Source organism: Anas platyrhynchos, chromosome 5, assembly GCF_047663525.1.
Source record: "Anas platyrhynchos isolate ZD024472 breed Pekin duck chromosome 5, IASCAAS_PekinDuck_T2T, whole genome shotgun sequence".
Classification (NCBI taxonomy): Eukaryota; Metazoa; Chordata; class Aves; order Anseriformes; family Anatidae; genus Anas; species Anas platyrhynchos.
The window spans coordinates 6,110,824-6,133,920 of NC_092591.1; the positions used below are offsets into that span (position 1 = coordinate 6,110,824).

Here is a 23,097-nt window from a genome sequence, read left to right on the forward strand (position 1 = left end):
GTTTCCATCAATGCCCTAACCGGATATTTGAACGTGACTTCAGTATTGCAGACATGTTATGCAGGTTCTTCACATAACAGTGAATTTTATTCAAAAGTTTAAGATGAGAACTGTATCAGTTCTGTTCCTTTAGACCACACTAATCTGTATTTTCTTCCTGTTTATTGACTTTAAAAGCACTTTTACCCAGAGAAATAATAAAAAGAGAAATCCAGAAAAACTCCAATGTTTTCTCTAAGACGTGTGCCATTTATACGAAGGTAAGATTTGTTTAGCATGATAGGAAAGTAATGGAACCCAGAGTCCATAAGCTGTATTATCCATTTACTTTTCATAACGTACTTTCTTTGGTTTACATTAACAGTTGTGACTAAATCACTGTGTTTATGTAAATACTAAAAATACAGAACATGTTCACGTTAATTGAACAAAACTACATCTAATGCTAACGTTGTTTTGTTTGTGTGACATTACTGCTATGCAATTCCTTACAATTATTCAAAGACAATATTAGAAGAAGTCAAGATACAAATATATGGATGACTTTTACCAGGAGGACTAGGTATAGGTAAAGGTTAGGACATTCCTAAAGGTTAGAACATAACAAGTTATATGAATATATCATATCCAGTGAGGGTAAGTAAATATTTCATGTTTTTCTTTTTTAAAAAGCAGCCTTTTTTTTTTTTTTTTCTTGATGTGGGATAAATCTCTTGTGTTGGTGAAGAGGAGGACATTATCTTCAATATTTATATTCTGATTCGTAGATCCCTATTCTGTTTCTATCATCCTGGGCTGGGTTCCAGCATCACCAAAGTCAATGGAAAGATTTGGGCCCCATTTTCCACATTTGTAATTTTTAAAATATATACATAGGTATATAAAGCAACATTTATTCAACTTAAATGAAGTAGGAGCCTGCTCTGAATCCTGCACTGAAAGATTTTCTCTTCCTCCATCTCCTTACACAGAGGTCACTTACAGAATAGCTTCCTGAATTAAAGCTAGAACCTGTGAAAGTCTCCTGAATCCCATGAAAAGATATTTCAGGGAACCTGTCCTTTAGTAGCCAATGACAGGTCAGATAACTGAAATTCCTTTCCTAATCAAAATTATGATTTTTTTTTCTTAATTCTTAGTATTTTTATTTATTTATTTATTTATTTTACAATCTCTTAATAGTGCAATTTACCTAGTGATTTAGTTTCCCTTTATTTTCATTCATGTATTCTTTGGTTTCAAAAGAGCTCTAAATTAAAATTTACTTCTCTTTTTTTACTCTTATACTGTCAACAGTTTCAGTACAAATCTGGGAATGGGGTTTGCTCTCTAACTCAGGCACCCTCTGCTGGTCTTCCCAAAGCAAAACACAAAATATTAGAATCTTCATCCACAACAATGGGTTTTCAGAGGAAAAAAAATCCAGATTTTTGTGTTTCTAAACCTTTTACTACCAGAATATAAATTACAAGGAAGACCAGTTCTAGGGCTGTAAACTCAGTGTGTGTGAAGTGTTTTAATGAATTCAAGAAAATAATTGCATAATCAAGCATGTGAACCTGTGGAATTTATCAGGCAAAAAGTCCAAAAGTGAGCATGGCCTAAGAAGCTGTTCACAGTTTGACCTGACTCTTAGCAGAAACCTGTGACTGGCATTTTAATGACATTGTTGTGTAGGGAGCTCTAGAAGCATACACTACCATGGACTCTGTCTATCTTGGTTAGCAAAAATCATAGGTAGTAGTCCTACATAGATAGCACATATTTTAAGGGGGTAAATAGCTAAGAAAATATAGTGTGTAAATAGCTTCCATTCCAGCTACACAATAAAACAGCTGACATTGTTATTCATCTGAGAAAATCCCTGGACATCAGAGAAGTGAATTAGAGCACAGTGCTTTCTTAACCTACTGAAGGGTAGGACATGCTGGCGCTAGGAAAGTTTCACCTATTCCACTTTCTGAATTCAACTTTTACTTGACATTAAGCTTCAGTGCAAGCAACCTGGTGCTTTGTTGCAGATCTGTCAGTTTTCTGTATATGACAGCACAGGTGTCAACCCAGAGAGGATCAGCAGAGTTGCAAAAGATGATAACATCTTATTTTGCATAGCTGAATTTTTTAATGATGTTAACAAGCATTTTAGATGTCACAGCAATGAGCAAGATGCTAACCTAAATATAGAAGTCATGTCAGCAGCCTCCTGCTATCCTTCCTGGGTAAGTAATTCATCATGCTGGAGAAAGTGCAGTGGATGGCCACCATGATGAAGACAGACTTAGAGAGCTGGCTTTGTTCAGCTGTAAGAAGAGAAAGATAAGGGCAGATTTTGTTGCTGTCTTCAGCTGCCTGACAGGATATAGAGAAGACAGAGCCAGACTCTTCTCAGGATTACCTTGTGATAAGCAAAGAGACAATAGACACAAATCAAAACACAGGAAATTCTGATTGGAAAGACTGAAACGTGCACAGAGAGGTGGAATTTCCAACCTCAGAGATATTCTAAACTCACATGAACAAACAGTTCAGCAACCCCATCATTTAGGACCTGCTTCAAGCCAGAGGTTGGACTAGATGACCTCCAAAAGTCCCTTCCAACCAAAATTGTTCTATGATTCTGCATCGTTAATCCATTTTAAAGTGATGAAAGTCATTTTGACAGTACTAATGCTTCCCCAAGCAAGTAAGAAATTTAAATCCAACCCAGACTCACTGAAGTTAGTGGGAATCTTTAGTTTAACTAGAAAGGCACTGGATCAACTTCAACACTTCTAAGATTTGCATTCAGGAAATATCCTAAATTTTATTTTTGAAGGCAGCATCAGGGTATTGTTTGTTGTGTTGTGTTTTTTTTTTTTTTTGGTTTGTTTGTTTGTTTTTTCCTTCGGGTTACTCAGTAGCAGCTAGATGAGCTTGAAGCATTCCACAACCACTATCTTTGAGTGTTAACAGATTTTACCTAGAGAATGAGTAGCAGATTGAAGTGTTTGCTCAGTGCTCTGAAGGTATATCACTCTGCTTTTCAGTTTGCACTTGTAGGAATATTCCTATTTGCTAACTGCTATTGGTAATGAGCCTCTCACCTAAGTTGGGTTCAGCTCAGGTTGACTGCTGCTTTCATGTTGAGACAGTGTCTATATTAATTGAAATTTGTGTCATAGAAGGGCAAGCTTGTGACCTCTGTAGAGTGAGCTAATGACTCCCATCTAGTATTCAGCTGACTGCCGTGAATTAGCATCACCAATCCTTTCCTTTTTTACCTCATCGTTTTTCTCATCTTTGCAAGGCAGGCTTTTTTCATCTTCCTTATCTCATCTCTTACAAGGGATTATACTATTTATTTTGAGCAGAAAACAGAGTAAAACAACCCAAGGGAGGAATTAGAAATGCGACATGATAAATTTCAGCTACAAACCAATTATTTTGATTATTCCTACAAAGATATAATAACAAATGTGCTTATAAAAATATGTTGTAGGCCTTTACACACACACAAATATAGCACAGATATTTATCTAAATAAATTCGTAGGCGATACGCTACAATGAATGACAACGAGCAAGAAAGCAAACTTATTTCAAATACCTAAAAGAAATCCCATTGCCAAATCTCTTAAGAAGTAGTTGGATGCCAAGTCCACTGGACCAACTGAAATTTCCTGAGAAGAAAGGATACCATTCTGTTTAGGGTGGAGACTCAGAATAACTCCAAGTGCTGTTCATGTCTTGAGTTACACTCTGATATGAAACTGCACCACGTTATTTGCAGTAGATGTGAAACATTTTTACAAAAGGACATAAGCTAATGCATCCTGCCTTATGAGATCTTCCTTCCCTGATAGGTTCCTCCTTCTGAAACTGAGTTTGAACTGCACAACATGGAGGTGCAGTTTTAATAATTATCTCTATTGCTTTGCTAATATTTTGTTCTGCTCCATCCCCGGAGAAACACAACACTGTGACAGGGGTAGGGGTTGACATAAAAATGTTAAAAATTGAAATTACTAGAAGTTGTCTTGCTTTCCTAAGAAAACCGTCATATCTAGCTTTGATCTCACATCCATTTTTATTGTGTTCCTTATACCAGCAAACATGAAACCGTGTCTTACTTTGTACAATTGTACCACATCAGCATCTACGTAATCAAACTAAATTTAAACCTTAGTTATGCTGTCAGCTAAAAAGGGAAGAGTGGCAAAATCCATCTTCAGAAGCAGATTTTCCTTTCAAACTTGGATTCTCCAGAATCTTTGGTACTACATAAACCTATTTTGCAAAATATTAAGCAGCGTTCAGATGTCAATATCTCCAGACCTTGGCCGTTTGATTCTGGCATGTTGGTTTTAAATAATCTCCAGCTTAATGTGACTAATTGATACACAAAACCTGATCTCCTCAGCTGTGTTTCAGCTAACAGGCTACTTAAAGGAGACAACTGAATGACCATATTTGTATGAATGAATTTAGCAAAAAGCAAGCTGTGTTTGGTTGTACAAAGAAGGCAACTAGATATGGCTATTGAAAGAAGAAAAGGACTAGTAACAGAACAAATGGAGTTTATGGAATATGAATCTCTTCCACATCTGGAAGTTCACATCTTTATTGATTTTCAGAGTCTATGCTTGAGTGTTAATAATTATAAAAGTCTAAGAGCATCATAAGATTCCCAATGACTCAGTATGAAGTATTCTTCCACATCAACAGTCTGACATGCACTTTCAGCTGTGATTGCTAAGCTAATTTTTAGTTTAAACAACTGACAATTGTAGGCAAGCCCACTAAAATTGGCTGGGACAACAGCCGTTTTTACAACATGCTAATGACGATGGGTTTGATCCTGCAACACTGAGGTCAATGGAAGCTTTGTCACTGACTTCAGTGAAGATACAGGCCTTCATGCACGGACTACTAATGTCAAATGAAAACAGCAACTTAAATACACCCTCACATTTTTAAAATAGAAGAACTATCCACTGAATGAAATAGTCTAAAACCAAGTTGATAAAATATTCTGATTGTTCTGTACTTCATAGCTATATTCTATACTACATAGCTATATCTTGCTATAGGTAGAAGGAGCCATGTGAAACAAAGATGATTTGCTCTGAGAACCTTCCTGACTAACTGCATTTATCCTCCTGAGCTGCCTGATTTTTTGTCATCTTCTTTTGTGTAGGCTTTGGACTTTGGGAGAGACTGGGACATGTGATGCCTTTCCTGTATTTCACATACAAAAAAATCCTTTTCTAAAATGACTTTCTTATTGACAACAGAGCACAGTGCTGCTTGTACTGAAAATGAAACTTGCTTCCCTAATTAAATGACTTGTTTCTTCACTTAAAGCTGTCCTTTACATAGCATAACAAAAATGCATTATTTAGGACGTACAGAAAATGCGTTGCACATTGAGAACTTGTAAGAACGAAGGACAAAGATTCAGAGTCACAGCTGTCAGTCTGGCATCTCCAGCAAGATTTTCTTCTGAGTAAAGGAAAATAGAGGGAGTGTTACTGAACTTCTGAATCTCATGTGTTTAGTCAGCTGCCACAGTAGTGACCAATGCTAGCATTAAATCTGGAAAATCTTTATTGCAGAGGTTTCCTGCACAAGGCCATAGCTCCCAAGCCTTTCATAGCCAAGCTCTGTTTGGGATACCCAACCACATCCCATAGCAGCACAATAATCCTAGCCAGCACAGTCCAACAAGACTTGGTGGCTCCCCGCCTTACTGGCTGGGAGCCACTGACTGATGGCTGAATTGGAATAGGAAAGATTCAAAATACGCTTTTTTATTTGTATTTGGAGTGTCAGTGTAAAGGTGGTGCCTAATGAATACTGACAAATAAGAAATTTACAAATAGAATATGAAGAGTTGGAGAAAAAGGGGGACAAAAACAGTAACAATATTCTAGAATAAAACTTTATATAATTTTTTTTATATTAAAGGGTTTTCCTTCTATTGACAGTTACTCTGCTTTGCTTTTGCTGATTTTCCTGAACTGCACGTTACTTCCATCAGTAAATTCTCACCAGAAAAATAAAACTCATCACTGAAAATTGCTTTTTTTCTGTTAAGCTACAATCAGAAAACAACGTTGTGATGCCTTAATGATTTCGTAGATTGCAAAGTACTAGTATTTGTTTTTACAAAATGTCCTTGCTGTTTGAACATTGTTTTTAGAAACTATCAAGACAGCATAAATCTTCAGGCAAAGTGTGGCAGTTTGTTTAGCCCTTCTCAAGACTCCAGCAGAAAGCAAATTATATCAGAACTGCTGCACTTCAAGGATGCAGAACTTTTGCATACCATGTTCTTCAAAAGTCCAAAGTCTTTGTGACATCTTTCAGATAAATTCAGTTTGGATACAGGATACACTCTAGGTGTGCGCTTTTGATGATTTAAACATCATGTGATTATTAATCATAGCTACAGCACTGGCATTTTATGGAGTTCCCAATGGCACAGCTGCCTGAACAGATACCTACAGATGTCATCACACCAGGGTGTTGCAGCAATAGTTCTCAGAAGATGCAAAGCCTGCAGCATAGTCGTCCAGCTGGCTTTTGGATTCTAAAAATAGCTAGCGCCCAGTGGAGAAGAGATGGGGCAGGGCATGGGTACTTCACAAGTCAAGTACAAAAATCTTGCAAGTTCAAGATCGCAGTTATTACAGGCTAAGCACATTAGTATGAAGATTTGTATTAGATCACCTCCGAGCATCATGGCTAATTAATTCATTTGAGCCATCTGAAAGTTAAGCACTCAGTCTAGGTTGTCATCTCAGCTTCTTCTGTAGTCAGAGAAACTGCAGAGAGGAAAAGTCACCTCCAGCAGGCAGCTCGCTCAGCTGGCTGCAGACACCAGGGTAAGCACAGCAGCAAAGCTCTCTGAAGGTGCCAGCCTCCTGCCACTGTTTCAAGGCAGCCTGGACAACAGCTTGATTACACGTCCATTATTTAAATGAATATTACTAAGTGATACAAAACCTATTCCAAATAAAACATACATCTACAGTCTACCGTCTGTTTAGGCTGCAAAGTAACTTCAGATATATTATTTCCCATCTGTGCCTAATATTCATGGCAGGCAGAAGGAGAAAGAGTGAAGATACATAAGGGAAGCTGAAAAAATAAGGCTCTCTGCTTTTCCCAACCTGTTGGGCAAAACACAATGAGAGACACTGAAAGAAGTGCAGCTTTTTCACTTGGGGGATCAAGAAACTGAAATCATGAAACACAACAATAAATATTTGCACTAGCTGTCCCCTCTTTAAAGAACATAAAAACTTCTGATAATTCATGTTTTTGTAATACAAAAAGTTTAACCAGAACTCTAACTGGCATTAAAACTAAAAGAATTAAAAGGAACGGTGGCAGTACCAACCTGCAGACTACAGCAGCTTCATACAGAATATGCCCAGTACAATGGGAACGGATCCCAAAAGGCAGTTACATCGCCACGTGGTCCCAGTAGCAACTGCAGTGCTCTGCTCTGGTTTTTAAGAAATGATGTCATGGAGAACCTTGATCAAAGCGTGGAACTTTTCTCAAGGTGGCAGCTTTAGGGAATACATTGGAGAAAATCATCCTCCTGCCTGCAGTAATCAAGTGTACATAGTTGGATAATATCTATTATTTAGATAGATATTTTAAAATATTTTGGGGAGAAACATCCATCTAAATAGTTTTTAAAAGCTGGTTTGAAGCAGAAAAATATTCTTTAAAACACACATTGGAGCAGCATGTTATTTTAAATATGCTTTCTTAAGATAATCAAAATTCCTTGTTCCCAACAATGAACAGTGATTCTTCTTAATAACCCAGGCATACCTGATGATGCAGTGCTGAAGGAGTTTCACAACAATTCTTGTTACTGTCTCCTCAGCTGCGGAGCCAATGTTTCCAGTGATTACAGGTCCCAGTCATCTGTACCCAATCTTGATGTCTCACTAAAGGGAAAACGAAGAGTTGTATGCTGGGAGATGTAGCTTCATCAGCTACAAATATGCATAGAAACATGTTACTCAGAACTCTGTTTAATCTTACTTAAATGTGATGTTTGAATTTCTTGTAACTACTGATTACCATTGCTTGTACAACTGGCCAGGCAAAAGGAGCAAACTAAATACAAGTTACACTTTAAGAAAATACTGTTATAATTTGACTCCATCCAATTTCCCAAGAAAAACATAAAAAGAACAGGAGCAAACTCTGTTGTCATTCCATTCCTGTGGCTTAAATCTAGGGCATCACTAAAAAGCTAGGCCAGGTTTTTGTTCACTTATTTTTTAATGCAAAAACTGAGGTGCAGGTAACGCCAAATAGAATCCAATAACATCTGCAATTGCATATAATTCAAAGTGTTAGGAGAGATTTATTAAATCTGTTTTGTCCCTGTTTGTAGAGCAGGCTCATGACACACTGCTTTTCTGTCAAGACTGTTCCACTTTAACCACCAAGACAGCTCAGTTTGAGAGATTTATTAAATCTCTCCTAATGCTTTAAAGCTAAAGTGTAAAAGAAGGATGAAAATTATTGAATTTATGTTTAAGTGCAGAGGTTCAAGAAGCATGACTGTACATGTACATCAGCACATGCATTCTGGAAAAAAAATTGTGTAACCTTTACCCTGACTGTATATTGTAGAAGTGTTGAGGAAAAAAAAAATGCAGTTTTTCATATCTGAACTGCATCAAAATTATAACTAATTGCCTTTGAATACCAAGAAGAAATTTCAAATACCATTAACGAAGGTTATGAGAATTCTTTGTGACCTTCCAAAAATCTCCCCTTGAGGAATAGATTTCATATATTCTGCTCCCACCTCCAATATATTTTTGGAATATTTTGCAGTGAAGCTTCCCTAAAGGTTAGTTTAACAACTCATGGTGCATTTATCTGCAACTTCAAGGCCTGAAATAGTTCAAACAACATTGAGCGCTGCTGAGTGATGTTCATGCTCGTGCTAACATGATTCGGATGAATGGAGTAAGATCAGGTCCAAACATACCATTCCCTCACAGTCAGCAATGGGAACTGGATATTTTGTATCACACTGAGACACAGTAAGTTAGCTGTTGCAAAAAAACACTACAACCATGAGGTTTTGTTACAGTTACAGCTTTTCCAGCCCTCTCTAGGTAAGGCTTTTCTGTTTTTGTAGGTCTTATCTGCACAAGAGCCCTCAATTAACTGCCCTCGGTCGCTGGCACGGGCAGGTTGAAGCTACACTGATTGTTACCTACAATGGCCAGAGGAAGCTAACCGGCAATTTGAGGGCTTTCCGAACATTCAGGGTAGAAAAACCCTCACATATGGCTGTGCGCTCCGGTTCCTGTCAAACATGGAAACCCTCCAGGCAACCTCCCTGATTCTTCAGCTAAGCGCCCGCTTCAGCCATTCCTTCTCCACGGGCTCAAAACACCAGCCCGCATCCCTAACCCTCCCCTTCCAAGTAGTCCTTCCCACATCCACTCCACCTCTTAAAATCCTCAGCCCGGGGTTTAACCGCGGCTCGCTGGCATCAGCCTCACACGGCGTTCCCTGCCAGAGCCAGCCGGGATCCCACCTCCCCTTTCTCCTCCGCATGGCTCGCTAGGGGAGGGGGTGGGCGGCAGGGCCGGCAGCTGCTCCCGGGGGCCGGGGGGCCCACGGCCGACTCCTCGCCGGAGGCAGAAGATGGGACAGGGCCGGGGAGAGGCGTCCGCGGAGGAGGTAGGGCCTGGGGGGGGGGGGGGGGGGGCGGGGTTATGAAACGAGCCGGGGGATGCAGCGCTCGGTTTTACCGGCTTGCAGTGAGGGGGGAGGCTCAGGGGGTCGGTGTAGCCGGGTGGGGGCAGCGCCTCAGGGAGCGCGGCCTCCCCTTCGCCTCGGGGGGGGGGGGGGGGCGGCGCGGCCTCCCCTCAGGGCCGCTTCCCTCACGGCGGGCGGCCTCCCCTCCCCTCAGGAGGGCTTCCATCGCCTCAGGGCTGCCCCCTCAGCCCATCCCCTCCTCGAGGAGCCTCTCAAGGAGCCGATAACCCGCTCCCAGCGGCCGCCATCCCCTCCCCACCCCGCCGCCTCCCTCCCGCCCGCTCCTCTCCTCCCCGCTCCCCTCAGGGCTCTGATGACGTCTTCCCCCGGAGCTCGCGCATGCGCGCTGGGCGCGGCGCGGGGTGATGTAATACCTCCCCCCCTCCCCTTTATCCCCTTTACATCCGGGCACCCCACGTGCGCGCTCCCGCCTCCCCCCCTCTATTCCCCTGCAGCGTGCGCGCGCGCGCGGTGGCGGCGGCGGCCCCCGTTGCGGGGAGGCGCTAGGAGGGGAGGGAGGGGTGGGTGGTAAACGGGGAGCGGCGCATGCGCAGAGCGGAGCGGGGGGAGGCGGCGCGCGTGCGCGGTCAGCGGCGGGGGGCGGCTGGGCGCGGGCACGGGGCCGGGGCCGGGGGGGAGCCGAGCGGGAGGGGCCGGGGGCAGCGGGGCCGCCATGAGCGCTGCGCTCCCCCTGCGCACCCAGCCGCCCTCGGCCTGCGAGTGAAGCGAGGCGAGGCCGGGCCCCTTCCTCCCTCCTCCTCCTCCTCCTCCTCCTCCTCCTTTTTTTCTCCGTCTCCTCCTCCCCGCCGCGCACCTCGGGGAGCCGCCGGTGCCGTCCCCGCCGCGGCCCGGAGAGGGGTAAGTGGGGACTGGGGGGGGTCCTGAGGGGGATCTGAGGGGGTTCTGAGGGTGTGGGGGTCCCTGAGGGGCTGTGAGGAGGATGAGGAGGGGGAGGGAGGCGAGCTGAGGCGGCAGCAGCTCCCCTCCGCCCCCTCCCTGCTCCAGAGTTCATTTACCACAGGCTATAAACAGCCTCCTCGCCCGAGCCGTGGGGCACGAGGGAAAAAAAAAAAACAATAAAAAAAACCACCCCCTCAGCACCATAAGGGGTATTATTGATTTATAAAGCACCCGCCCCACCGAGGTGCGGGGCACACAGGGGGTGCTGGCCTTGCCTCACAGCTCGCCCTCGCCTTGTGGGGTGGGAGAAGCTGGAGCCAGGCTTTGGGAACGGCGGCGGGGAGCAAAGGTTGGCGGGGAGCTGTGATCTGGCATTGAAAGCGGAGGTGAGAGGACGGTGTCCTCGGTGGAGAAGTTGCCCGGAGATGTGGGAGGTAATTGGGCTCGGTGCTGTGTGCTGGAGCTCCCATCTGACCCTTCTGTTACGTTACCTTGTGGTAGCCACACAGCTCTGGGGCTGGCTGCAGGTCAAAGGGATGTCTGCGACATCTATCCTGATACGTATTTGTTTTCATTTCATACAGTTAAAACGTTTCAGGGTTGTGCCCCGCGTGTGGCAAAATTCTGTGGTTGCAAAACCAACCTGTGAGGAACTGCTTTGCCATCGAGCTGTACCTTTTGTCAAGGGAGAAAGCGGTGGTGGCTCAGATGACCTGCGTGGTAACCTTAGGGCTGAGCATGCCATACCGAGGAATTTTTGATTTTTAATTCTTTCAAGAATTCATTCTTCTCAAAGAGATGCTGAGAACTGTAGGTTGGAGGCTCTCTTCCCCAGGGGTAGGTGGCACGTTTTCCATGGGTTGCAATGGGGAACGTCAAAATAAGTGGAGTCACTTCGTGAAGTCCTGGTTCTAACTCGGTAACGCTTTGCTGAGCCTGTACACGCACTGCTTAGGTGGCTGGCAAAGGATTAGTGAAGCACCAGTGCAATTAAAGACGACCGCTGTTACTCAGGACCCTGTGCGAATTGCCAAATTAACAGGAATTGAGCAAGTTCTACCCACATTTCTTCTCTGACAGCTTTGCTTTTAATGCTATTCATGGGTTTTCTATGAATAAGATCAGAGACAGAGGGAAGGGGTGGGGAAAGCACGGGTCAGGGAAGTTTTACATTTTCCCTGTCTGAGCAAAGGAAAGGTATTGAGGAACAACTTTGGTAGGTACAGCAGCATTTCTCACAGGGGCAGGGAGAGCTGCTCCTAAAGCTTTCCCCTCCAGGCCCGTATTTCTGGGCCTACATCTTGTGCAGGGGACTGCTGTAAAAGTAAAAGTCTTGCTGATGCGTTGTGCCAGTTATTAATGTTTTCCTCAGCCATATTCATCTGATAAAACCTCCTGATAAACGTAGCTTGTACTGGAAAGAGCTGGTCTTTACCCTCACTCTTTTCTGGTAGAGCTGTGTTTTTCTAGGCCTAGCTCTGGTTAAAAAGCTTTAGTCCTTTGGTTGGTGGTTGTCTGGTAAATATTTCCCCTTGAGGTACAGCAGAAAACTATACCTGTTTTCCAAGTGCTTCGCCGAGTCTAGGTGAGCTTGAGATACTTTGTTGGAGCTGAGGAGCAGGGCTGGAAATGCCAAGGGACTGGTGAAGCTTGCAGGTCCAAACAAGCAGAACTCACTCGGTGCAATTTGAATTAAAGCAGCACACAAAAAAAGTCTTTTCTATAAAATTCGAGCTGGTTGCTTCTTATCTGGAGAGCAGCTTATACGGTGCCGTTGAGTCATTCTTGCTGAGAGGGCATTTTAAGAACTATCGTTAAAAAGCTTAGATATTTAACTTTGGCACAGTGTAATTTGCAAACTTATGTAACTGGTATGTTTTTGAATGCAGCTGTCAATAAGATCTCATTGCACTTTTCCCTTTTTAGTGGAACTGGGAATATAAAGCAGCTGCTTTCACGGGATGACCTACATATAAGTCATTTATCAACGGTATATTTCTTACTAAAATATTGACATTAATATTGGCTTCGTTTTCACATGTTGAAGCCTATGCTAATGTCAAAATATTTTTACATAATTGCGAGTTATTTACAAATAAGCAAGTTTTGGAATGGGAAGTGCTGTAAAATAGCTATTCAGTTTGTCCCTGCAGACCTCAACTCACTTTAAAGACTTTAATGATGTTTGAAGTCAAGACAATAGTGGCTTAGCAGAGCTGCACCTGAGCCATGCAACATTTCTTCATACTGTGGCACGTGGTTGTAATTGTTCTCCTCTCTTCTCTTAAACCATAGCTCACTTTTACTTTTTTTTTAAACGTTGGTGTATCTGTGTCATCTGTAGCTCTTTTTAAATGATGCAACCTATAGTCACGTTTATCCTTTTTGAAAATTCAGCTGTTTCTGGATAGTGTTTTGCTGTTGAAATCTTAACCCATATCTTTAGCTTTAGTCTTACGATCAATATTTCAGTTAAAAAAATATTAGGATAAGAATTAAACTTCTCTAAAACTTAAATAGAGTTAACTGTGATGCTCTTCATTGAAAGAATGACAAATTGCAAACTAAAGTTTACATCAAAAACAGGTAATGCCTGAAAAAAAAAGTGTTTTTAAGATCCAGGGAACATACATAAAATGTAGTTTAAAAGCTGGTGCATAAAACAGTTGTTTCAGAAGGCTTCATGTATTTGAACCATGATGTAGCAGGGATCAGAGTGGTGATAACATTATCTCTTTGTGGCTTTTTTACATTGCTCTTCTTCCTATCTGTCTGCGAAGGAACAATTTTAGATTTATCATGTTTCTAGAGTAAATCATTTAAATCTTAAGGTTTGCGAGAACATCTAGTCCAAGGAAATTGTAATCAGGGCAGAAGAGAAAAAAGCGAGATGCCATACTGAGGGAACAGACTGATTCTTGTTCCTGGATCGAGGTAGTATCCAGCTGAGTGCTGGAGGTGTTGAGGCAGTGCTATAAGGGCTGCTTTTCTGAATTTCTACCTACCAAACTGTGCTCCCTGTTAAACCACCTACGAAGTTAAAGATGTCTGTCAAGTTTCTTCTTTTTGCATTTCTCTTTGTGTGTTTAAACTGAACAGGCCTTTGTTTTACTGGGTGCTCGTTTAATTTTTTTTGTTGTTGTTTTCACATACCAGTAAAATTAACTAATGGATATTTCAGCTTGCTGCTGGAGTCTCCAGAACAGCGTGTTTATAAATATATCAAACAGTTGCTCAGATTTTTTAACAGCTCGTCTAAAAAGGTGTTCGTATGTGACCAAACCAACAGAATAAACACTTCCTTCATCTATAAATAATACCAACAAAGTACGCTTCCACTGTTTAGAGTGTAAACTTTGGAGCAGCATACTAGCAGAAGAGCATCTCAGAGGGATGCAAAGGAAAAACAAAGCTGAGTAATCAGATTCCAGTGTTGAAATTCAGAGAAATGCTAGAAGTTCACAACTAGAGAAGTGCATTAATCTCTTTATCGCTAACGTCTTAGTTCTTAGTTCAGGTAAGAATATTTTAATTGATTAAAATATCTTAAAATAGTTTGTAAAGCCCAGAAACTCAAGCGTAATGTGCCTTGTGCTCTGGTAGCTGCGGTTTAAATAAAGCAAAGCACTTAAAGGTCCTTACGCGCATTGGCGATGTGCAGCTGAATTATGTGGGACTGCGCAGATGCATGATGTAACCCTCATACTTACATGCCTTGCTGGATTGTGACCCAGAGGATGAAATGTGCTTTCATGTTTGGGTCTCAGCTGTAACTTGAAGGATTTTCTGTAGCTATGCGTGCAATTCATTTTAACTGCTGTCTGTGCTTTGGGTCTGGAGTTTGAATGCCAATCTGTATTCTTCTTGGCCGCGGATCGTGGCTATTTGTGCACAACACTCTGCCGGTTTTAGATTAAGGAAATACCCTAAAATGCAGTAGCCATGAGAACTGTGTAATCTGTGCCTAAGCTGTTTGTGTTTGGGGATGATTATAAGGAATTCACCAGTTGTCTGCGAAGTTACATAAACCCAATCTTTAGGAAGGGGTGCAGAAAGCAGGGAAATGTGGGCAAGTAAGCGGTTAAGTCTTAGGTTGAAGGAACATTTCATGAAGAAAGAATCAGTTTCTATCAATAAATAATTTTCTGGTTCCCCTAATCAAATATCTTAAGTATTTGGACAGACCCTTCTTACAGACCTTGTATTCCTTCTGTCTGTAGGGAACTGTTCTGGGGCTGCGAAGTGAGGCCCTTTAAGCTCAGGAACTGCTGTTTTTCACACTGCTTAGACATTGAAAAACAGGAGGATTGTACAGTGTCCTAGTTTGGTGACCAGGATATTTAGAGTTGCAACAAGCTCAGGTTTGGACTCAGAAGAGCATCACCTCACTGTCTTGGCCATCAAAGGCAACTCCATCAGCTCTGGCTGCGCTGCTGGTACCAGGGCTGAGCCTGGCAGTTGGTTGGACCCTCAGAGAAAGCCTTCTGTCCCAAAAATTAATAAGGACTACAACAGGGCCGTTTTTTTCCCCTTAGATTCTATTTTTCCTATTTTTAAATTGTCTTGATGGGGAAGAAAAAAATCTACTATTATTCCATCAGTCATTCTCTACTTTTTTTTTTTTTTTTTTTTTTTTTTAAACAAGATAGGAATGCTGGGGATGTCAGGGCAACATGGCTTTGTAAATAAAAGCTCTTGGCGTGTACAAATGAACAAACTCCAGCTTTTCCTAAGCTTTGAGGATTTGACTTCCAGGTCTTAATGTGCTTCTGGCATAGTTTTGATGTAATTTCCTTGCAAGCAAAGCCAGGTTACAGCTGTGTACTTCAGAACATTTCCTATTTTATTCCCATTTGATTCTCATGTGTAGTCAGCAGGTTTGATGTCCCGCGTGCTGCTTTTCCTATATCCTCACCAGAATCGTGGTAACGTTGCTGTGATAGGAACCACAAATATTTTCTCGTAAAATGAAGAGTCTGGAAAACTGCTTATGTATCTTACATTAAATAATTTCATAATAATGCTTGGCGAAGCAGGAGGTTTTGTGACCCTCATGGAAACATCTAATCATCAGGCGTGTACTGGCTGTGAACAGCTTGGGACATAAAGACTGAAAATTCGGAAGGAGATGGGTGGTGATTCCACATGTTTGATTGTCTTTGGGTTGTAGGGAGTAGCAATAGCACAGCAGCCTTTGTGGTGAGGGTGTCAGTTAAACACTGCAAGAGCATTCCTCACAGAAAGGTGGTGCGGTGCTGTAAGGGCTTGTCCTCAGCTACATCTCCATTGCCACCAGTGACAATTCGCAATTACGTTAACTATTCAAAAAAAAGCGGCAGTTTCCTGAGTAGGAAACTGTTTCATCACAAGTGTGTGTAATTTTTTTTCTATATTTCAGGAATGGTTCAATTAATGCATTTGATGTTTGGTGTTTTTTTTAATTACTGTTTTCAAGCCTCACTTTGTTTTTGTAGTCTCAGCGAATAATCCCATCAGGACCTCTTTCCATGCAGCATATTTTTCCTCGTTTATTTTAACACTTTAGCTAAAACACTGTGGGGTGCTGGGAGGGGGAGTCTGCAGTCCCTTGACTTTACTGCAGTGGCCTTTGAAGAACCTGGGCAGTCCTGGTCCTAATAAGCCATTCTGGGCTCGAGGTCTGTTACCAAGAATTTCATTTCCCTCTTTTGGGTAGCGGTGGCGAGGGCTGGACTCAAATTCTGCCTGATTCTTCTGAGTGGGGTTAGCTGAAGTTGATAAAAAGCAAATGCCGTCGTGTTTTGTTTTTCTTTCTGAGTCAGAAATAGCAGTGAAATAGTGCAGTTCTTCCACTAAAGAAAACATTCCTCGATGAATCTTCAGAATATCTTTCTGTAAATGGCAAATAGTGTTTGGTTGGTAATACTAGCAGGGAACAAAGCTGCTGAGACTTCAAGCTGTGAATGAGAGGTTGGAAGAATGAAGTTTTAAAGAACAGTTTTATTTAGCTGTTCCTTGAAGCATTTGATATGTTCAGGTCTGTTCAGTTCTTGGACTTTCTGAGGCTTATTTGTACTCCAGAATTGGATATTACGGCCACTGTGTCTAGGAAGGGGGTAATAGTACGGTGCTAGTGGCAATACTCTGTTGGTATTGGAAATAGGGGGAAAATTATAGTTCAACTTCATGACAATATAGCTCCAATTTTCTTATTTTTACTTGCTTGCCTTACTCTTTGAGAGATTTTGAATTTTACTGCATCTTGTTTATTGAAACAAAATGAAGCAAGGGCTTTCTTTCTCCCAACTTCTGTCTGCAAAGACTGCAGCTTCCTTGGATCTCACAGTTCCTTTCTACAGTGCTTTCCTCAATGGGGCTTTGAATTTTGGCTGGAGCCTGCAGGAGTTTGTGTGCTCTTAACAAAGCATTTGTTTAATCTCGGTGTCTAAAATGGGTGTCTTTTGTTTATCTTCCAACACATTTTAAATAAGAAATCTTTGGAAAATGTTGTATAACCAAAAAGGGGCTGCAGCTAAACACCAGCGGGGGGATGTTTTCTGATTATTAATTTCTTCAAGCAAGGACCTTGGGGTTTTCATTCTGTTCCTACTGCTCAGGCAGCAGCATATGATGGTGCAGAGCTAGCTCATTGATTTTCAGAGATTTTTTTTTTCATAGTGATTGGGCTGCTTGTACTTTGATACTGCTGCCGAGTGCTTTTTTCTTAGACTCTCCCACCTCTACTTTGAAGTACAAATGTTTAGAAATAATCAAGAAATTTCTTGGGGCCAAGAAATATTATTTATTTTTTCTGAGGATGCAAGTCTTGTTAGGATCTTGATGAGTGACTGGTACTTGTGGATGCAAGTTGTATCTCCTCTCAGAATCAATTTAGTGATTTTGCTATTCCCCACAGTGGTCCTAGTTATTCTGGGAAGAAGTTATTTTCTTCAGTAACTGACCACAGAGCAAAAGAACTCCATAAAGAAATGTTGAAGCTGCATCACCCTCTCTCTAAATCTCTGCAGGAACAATTTGTTAGACGGGTTATCTTTTTCCATGTTCAGGACTGTCTTTTTTGGAAAATCAGATTACAAACATCTTTCAAGAAAGTTTGGACCTCTGCCAGCACACATGCATGTTGAGAAGAACAGCTCCTCGTTTAACCTTGGAACAGGTTTGGTTGTCTGGAGAAAAGGCAGATAACAGCAGAAAAAGGTGAAAGGAGGCAGGGTGCTAGCTTAGGAATGGCTGCTTTCGATGTTCCAGAAGACTTTTGGAGACTTTACCAATCCTCTCCATAGTCCTACCATCACCTCCAACACAAACAACAAATGCATCGATGTAGGAAATCAAGTGGGATAAAATATTTTGCTATTTAATGTGAGGAGGCATTCAGAAAGGCTGTCAGCCCCTAGCATGAACGGCAGATTTTAACCCAAAGGGGAGTTATCTTTAAATAAATAAAAGCTCAATGAAATGGTTTATTAAAAAGTAGCCCAAAATCTTCATTTTATTTCTTGTCCTACTTCTTTTTTGGAGACAATTCACATGTCTCTTTATTGGCCATCTATTCCTGCATTTGAAAGTAGACATTCAGAAACATCAGCTCTAATTTTCAGTACTTTATTGATGTTGTCGAGCCATGAATGCCAGGACTCCGTCATATAGCCTCTGATAGTTTTGAAATACTTTCGTTGGCAAGAAGCTTTTTCATGACTTCATTCAGCCCATGACTGTGGTGTAATTACGTCTCCTCGTCCGCGTGTTCTGTTTTATTTTAGTCATTCTTCTGATCCCCAGGATGATCTCTGACATGTTATTTGTTAATGTTAATTGATCTGGGGCTTCCAGTATGGAAGATTTTCATTCAGCAGGAGCTAACTTGAGAAATGTTTCTGTGCCTGCACAATTATATCCTGACTGGTTACTGCATCCAAGGCAGGGGGGCAAAGTGCCATGGATCAGGTTGGAGCTGAAGGCTTTGGATGCCCCTTTTCTATTCACCAAATTATACATACTGCTGCTGACTTCTTCTGTGTCCTCTAGTTCAAGTAAAGCTTGTAATCTCGCTTTATGCGTGTTCATTACAGCATACAGGGCGTAATGTCACTCGGAGAATTGTTCCAGGAAACTGTAGGATGGGGACACTTCTCAGCTTAGGTTGGACAAATAGCTACGGCTGCAGTGTGCCTCCTATAAGCAGCTTATTCTAGTGGAAGGAGTACAATTCGAGCATTGTTTTAAAAGGATTATTAAATTATATATTGTTAAAGTACAAGCTGCAGGTGGGGGGGGTGGCTTTTCGTGGACAAAATGCTTGGTTCATAGTCTGAGATCTTTGGAAAAATCAATAAGGTTTTTGCAGGGGTATATGGATTTACGTTGATTTTCCTTTGTGAACGATTTAAGATGTTTGAACCTTCAAGCAAATGAAAAAGCATATGTAGAATTTATTTTCTTGTGTACCAGGAGTTAATACAGTTGCACTGACTGGATAGTGTAATTTGAGGGACAAATAAAGGGGCAAAGGGATTTCATGCATTCCACTGGTGTATCTGCGGTTGTCCGTGGTTGTCCATGGTCTGGTATACTAATTACCCTCCTTTTCTTTGCCACTCAGTTCTCCAATTGCATCTATTTTCAAGGGCTTTAGCTACTGACTCTTTGGCATGCTCCATTCATTATTTCGGTTTTGTTTCTAATGCTGCAGTCCTTTGAATTTTGGCACTCTTGTGTTTTATCCCAGATCTTGTTACTTGTGTTGATTTTTCTAGGCCTGTACAGTACTCTCGCTTTTCTGTCTGCAAACTGCGAGTTGAGTTTTTCATGCACTTGCTGTAGAGGTTCTCCTTCAGTTTGACCTCTATGGAGTCAGCATTCCTCAAGTCATGCTTCAGATGCACTCATAGATGCATCCCTGGGCATTCATATTTATGCACAGGGTCCAGTCTCACTTCTTTTAATTAAGAAATTATTTAATAAAATAAAAATCAGAAGCCTCTAATTATTCTTGGGAGCCAAAACCCAGGAACTCTGACTGCAGGAATCTCTTGCTTTCAGGAGTAACTTATGGAAGGCAAGGCACTGAGATGGTGAATCAAAAGTCAGCCTTGGTTAAAACTGTAGGTTGTTTGGCCGATTGCTGTGACAGTTGCAGTGCCTGATGGTGTTTTGGTTACCCTCCTGAAGAAAATCTTGCACCTCCAATGTTCCTACAGGGCACTGCTGCTGTCGTACTGTTCAGAATCGTCTTCCTCTAAGAAAAAAACAACAGGAGGTTTACATTTTGCCAATAGATGCACCGGTAAGCATCCAGATTAAAGTACATTTTCTCAGACTTTGGCTGTAGTAGGGACAGGAATGCTGTCTGTCTCCCTTGGTCGTTCATACATTGCTCAAGCATCCTGAAAGTGAAGGCATCCAGGTTTGGTATCCCGGTGCCAGAGATGACCAGATGGCTGCAGGTGACTAAAGAACTGTGGCAGAGGGGTGAGCCAAGCTGTGCGTGGAGTCTGGGTGCGTTCAGACTCTTCTGGGCCTGACTTCCCTCTCGTTAGTGGTGTTACTTAACGAAATCCTGCTGTAACTTGGTTGCTTGCAGTGCTGTAGGTCAGCCTGATTTGCATACGTGGTTATATATGCTGAACTAAAGGTGTCATTCAGGCTTAAGCAGCATAGTGCTCGCAGCTCCTCGTGAAAGAATGTATGAGGTACTGGTGAGTTAGGTAGGCACTGATGTGTGAAAGATGTCTATAGATAGGGACTCGAGAGCAGGTTTAAGATTTCTTTTTTTAGTAGGGAGGCAGCACAGCTTTATGTCAGTCTGCGTGTTTTTTTCTGCTCCTTTAAAACTCAAAAAAAAAAAAAAGGTAACTTTAAGACTGCATAAGGGGGAAGTAGCAGGTAGGCTGCGTTTCCTAAGAATTCACAAACTGGTCATTACTAAACCCACTTTTCTGAACATGAACTGAAATTCGTGAAGACTCGAAGGCTTGGCACGTTCATCCCACCTGCTAGTAAACTATGCTTTCCCTTCAGATACAAGGATTTTGAGAACCTGGCCTTGCATGCCTCCAGGTGTAGAGTGGTGTTACGGTGGAAGTACGAGTAGCTAGAGCATTGCGAGGAAGGTAACCGCGGTCTGTTGCTGCCGTTTCCAGAAGGTGAATGCTTCATGCCATGGGCTCTGAATAATTTCCTAAGTAAAAGGTATGTGTGACCACATTGTGGTTATCCTGCTCTCTGGTTGTATTCACATCTCTGGTGGGTAGCTCACACCCTCGAAGAATCATGTGTCAACATCTCACCTCCGAGGCTTAATTTAGAAGAATAGCAACAGCTTTCGTTTTGCCTCCTGGGAAGGGATAAGGCAGCTTGATTTTAAATGGAGAGCAGATTCCTTGAGTTTTTTTTAATTGTGGTTTAGGTGACAAACTGCTGAGGGGGATGAACAGCTTCCAGAGCACAACTCTGAGTATTGGGAACCTACTAATGTGAGAGACTTGAAGTAAAACTGCTTTTTCTGCTTCAAATTTGGCAGTGCTTGTGGTTGGTTTAACTATATCTTCTTCTTAATGCTTTTGGTTGGTTGTTTTTTAAACAGAGTATTAAAAAATGCAAAATACTTTGCAAAATGCGGCATTTGCCAGGGCACTTTCTGCTTTTTGAGCTCTAAATTCAGGTTAGACAATTGAATTCTGCTTTGTGATCTCTTCAACAATAAAAAAAGTGCTGTACATTAGTTCAAACTCTCCTGCTGACGAAGGGGCGAATAAGAAGTCCATTCCGTGAAATAATTCCCCGTTTGATCTATGGCAGCGTTCTGTAATTATTTTGATCACTCTGACTTCATTAGAGCTGTATGTCAAGATAAAAACATCTAAGTCGTATTTTTTCCTAGCAACTGCAGTAACGTGAACCTCATGCATGTGCTCAGGATACGAGAGCGGCGTGCGCTGTGTTTTGCTGCCTAGTTCCACTTTGCACGGGCATCGTCATTTCGTGCTCCCTTGAGAAGAGCCAGAACCAAAGAGCAGGGGCTGGCGTGAGAGGAAGCAGAGGTGTGCTGCTGCTGACATCTCTCCCCATGCAGCTGAAATATGCGTGGCTTTTGTTTTTGTTAGCAAAGCATGTGAGCAAAAGCGTATAACCAGCGCGTGTGCCTCGCATTTGGATCCCTGTCGTGGTGAGATCAAATATAAACACTTCTTGCCTGTTTATTTTAACACGTACAGATGTTTCAAAAAGGGTGATAGTGGGTTGGAGGAGACATGCTGGAAGGCTTTATTGCGTACACGGTTTCATTGCTAGCTGGGGTTGTGCTGGAATAACATGCGAGCAAAAAGTGATGTTATCACTTGGTGAGCTGATCTAACATATTCCACATAGATGGTAAAACCTCCTAAAATCCCTAGTAAACCAACTTCTTTCCTAGTACAGCAGCTTAGCTAGGGCCTCGGGTAAAATCTTATTTTGAGATTCATCTCGGTTGCTTTTTGTCTGCCGTCTTCCAATAGCAAAGCTTGTGTTATTCCCTTACGTTGTATTGTATAACAGTGATTTGCACATTCTTTGGTGCCTGCTGAATTTGCAAGTATGTAAAATGTGCGACCTATTTTGTGTGATTCTTTTTTTTTTTTTTTTTAATAATGAATGCTCAAATAAACTGATGTGGATTAGAAGGGTGGGTTGGATGGGTAGGGTGTGAGAGCCATGAGGATAAACCAGTCAGTTTGCAAATGTAATTCTTCATTTCTTAAGCATGAATATTTGCTGCATCACATCCTGGTGATTTGAGGTGAAGGAGGATTGGGCGTGCAATATATTGGGCTGGCTTGAAAAAAAGAAAGCAGCATGAATTTACGTGTGTGATTTTTATTTCTAAACAGGTTTCTTTAAACTTGTCAGGGGTAGTTGTCTTTCGCTGAAGCATGAATACATTAAGGTTTTAAGTAAATCTGCAGCACAGACATCTGAGAAGCTTGCTGTGTAATTTAACTGAAAATCTAAGGATGAGCTTTCACAAGATGGCTGAGCCATGCTAATGGCTTGCTGCTGCCTAAAGGGACAGCTGCTCTGTTCCTTCTGTGTCTTGCTCCTAGTTATCCAGTCTTGTCACTTTTTTTATGCAGGCTCTGGCATTCATCTGGACTCTCCAGATCACTTTACCTGTTTAATAAACAAACAAATCTCCTCTCCCAAAGGAAAACCTAATCATTTTCCTTTTGTTTACCCATCACTAACATAAAAACAGAACATGAGCAGTACTTCATGGCCAGGCAGTAGGGGTCTAGGAAATGTCACTGGCCTGGAAACATTGAACTCTTTCCTTGGCCCAGTAATTGCAGAGAACATTACCATTCAGATGTGTGCCAATCTCATTTTATATCAAACTCCTTTTATATATACTGATACCAGAGACTTT

The 23,097-nt window shown here is 41.9% G+C and overlaps 2 protein-coding genes across 4 annotated transcripts in view; one reads left to right on the plus strand and one right to left on the minus strand.

The window, feature by feature from the left end:
• DHRS7 (dehydrogenase/reductase 7) overlaps positions 1-9,619 on the minus strand; it is a 35,303-nt gene extending 25,684 nt beyond the window's left edge. The window contains exons 1-2 of the mRNA XM_027458297.3: positions 9,479-9,619; positions 7,830-7,948 (exon numbers count right to left, since the gene is read on the minus strand). The gene's annotated coding sequence lies outside the window, so the exon portion shown is untranslated. The remainder of the gene's footprint in view (positions 1-7,829; positions 7,949-9,478) is intronic.
• The window catches only part of PPM1A (protein phosphatase, Mg2+/Mn2+ dependent 1A), a 33,838-nt gene continuing 20,312 nt past the window's right edge, over positions 9,572-23,097 (plus strand). Inside the window, exon 1 of one of the 3 annotated variants that reach the window (XM_038180040.2) lies at positions 9,572-9,713. The gene's annotated coding sequence lies outside the window, so the exon portion shown is untranslated. Of the gene's footprint in view, positions 9,714-10,360; positions 10,650-23,097 lie in introns of those variants that run through there. The other 2 variants (XM_038180039.2, XM_038180041.2) reach the window with 2 other exon arrangements.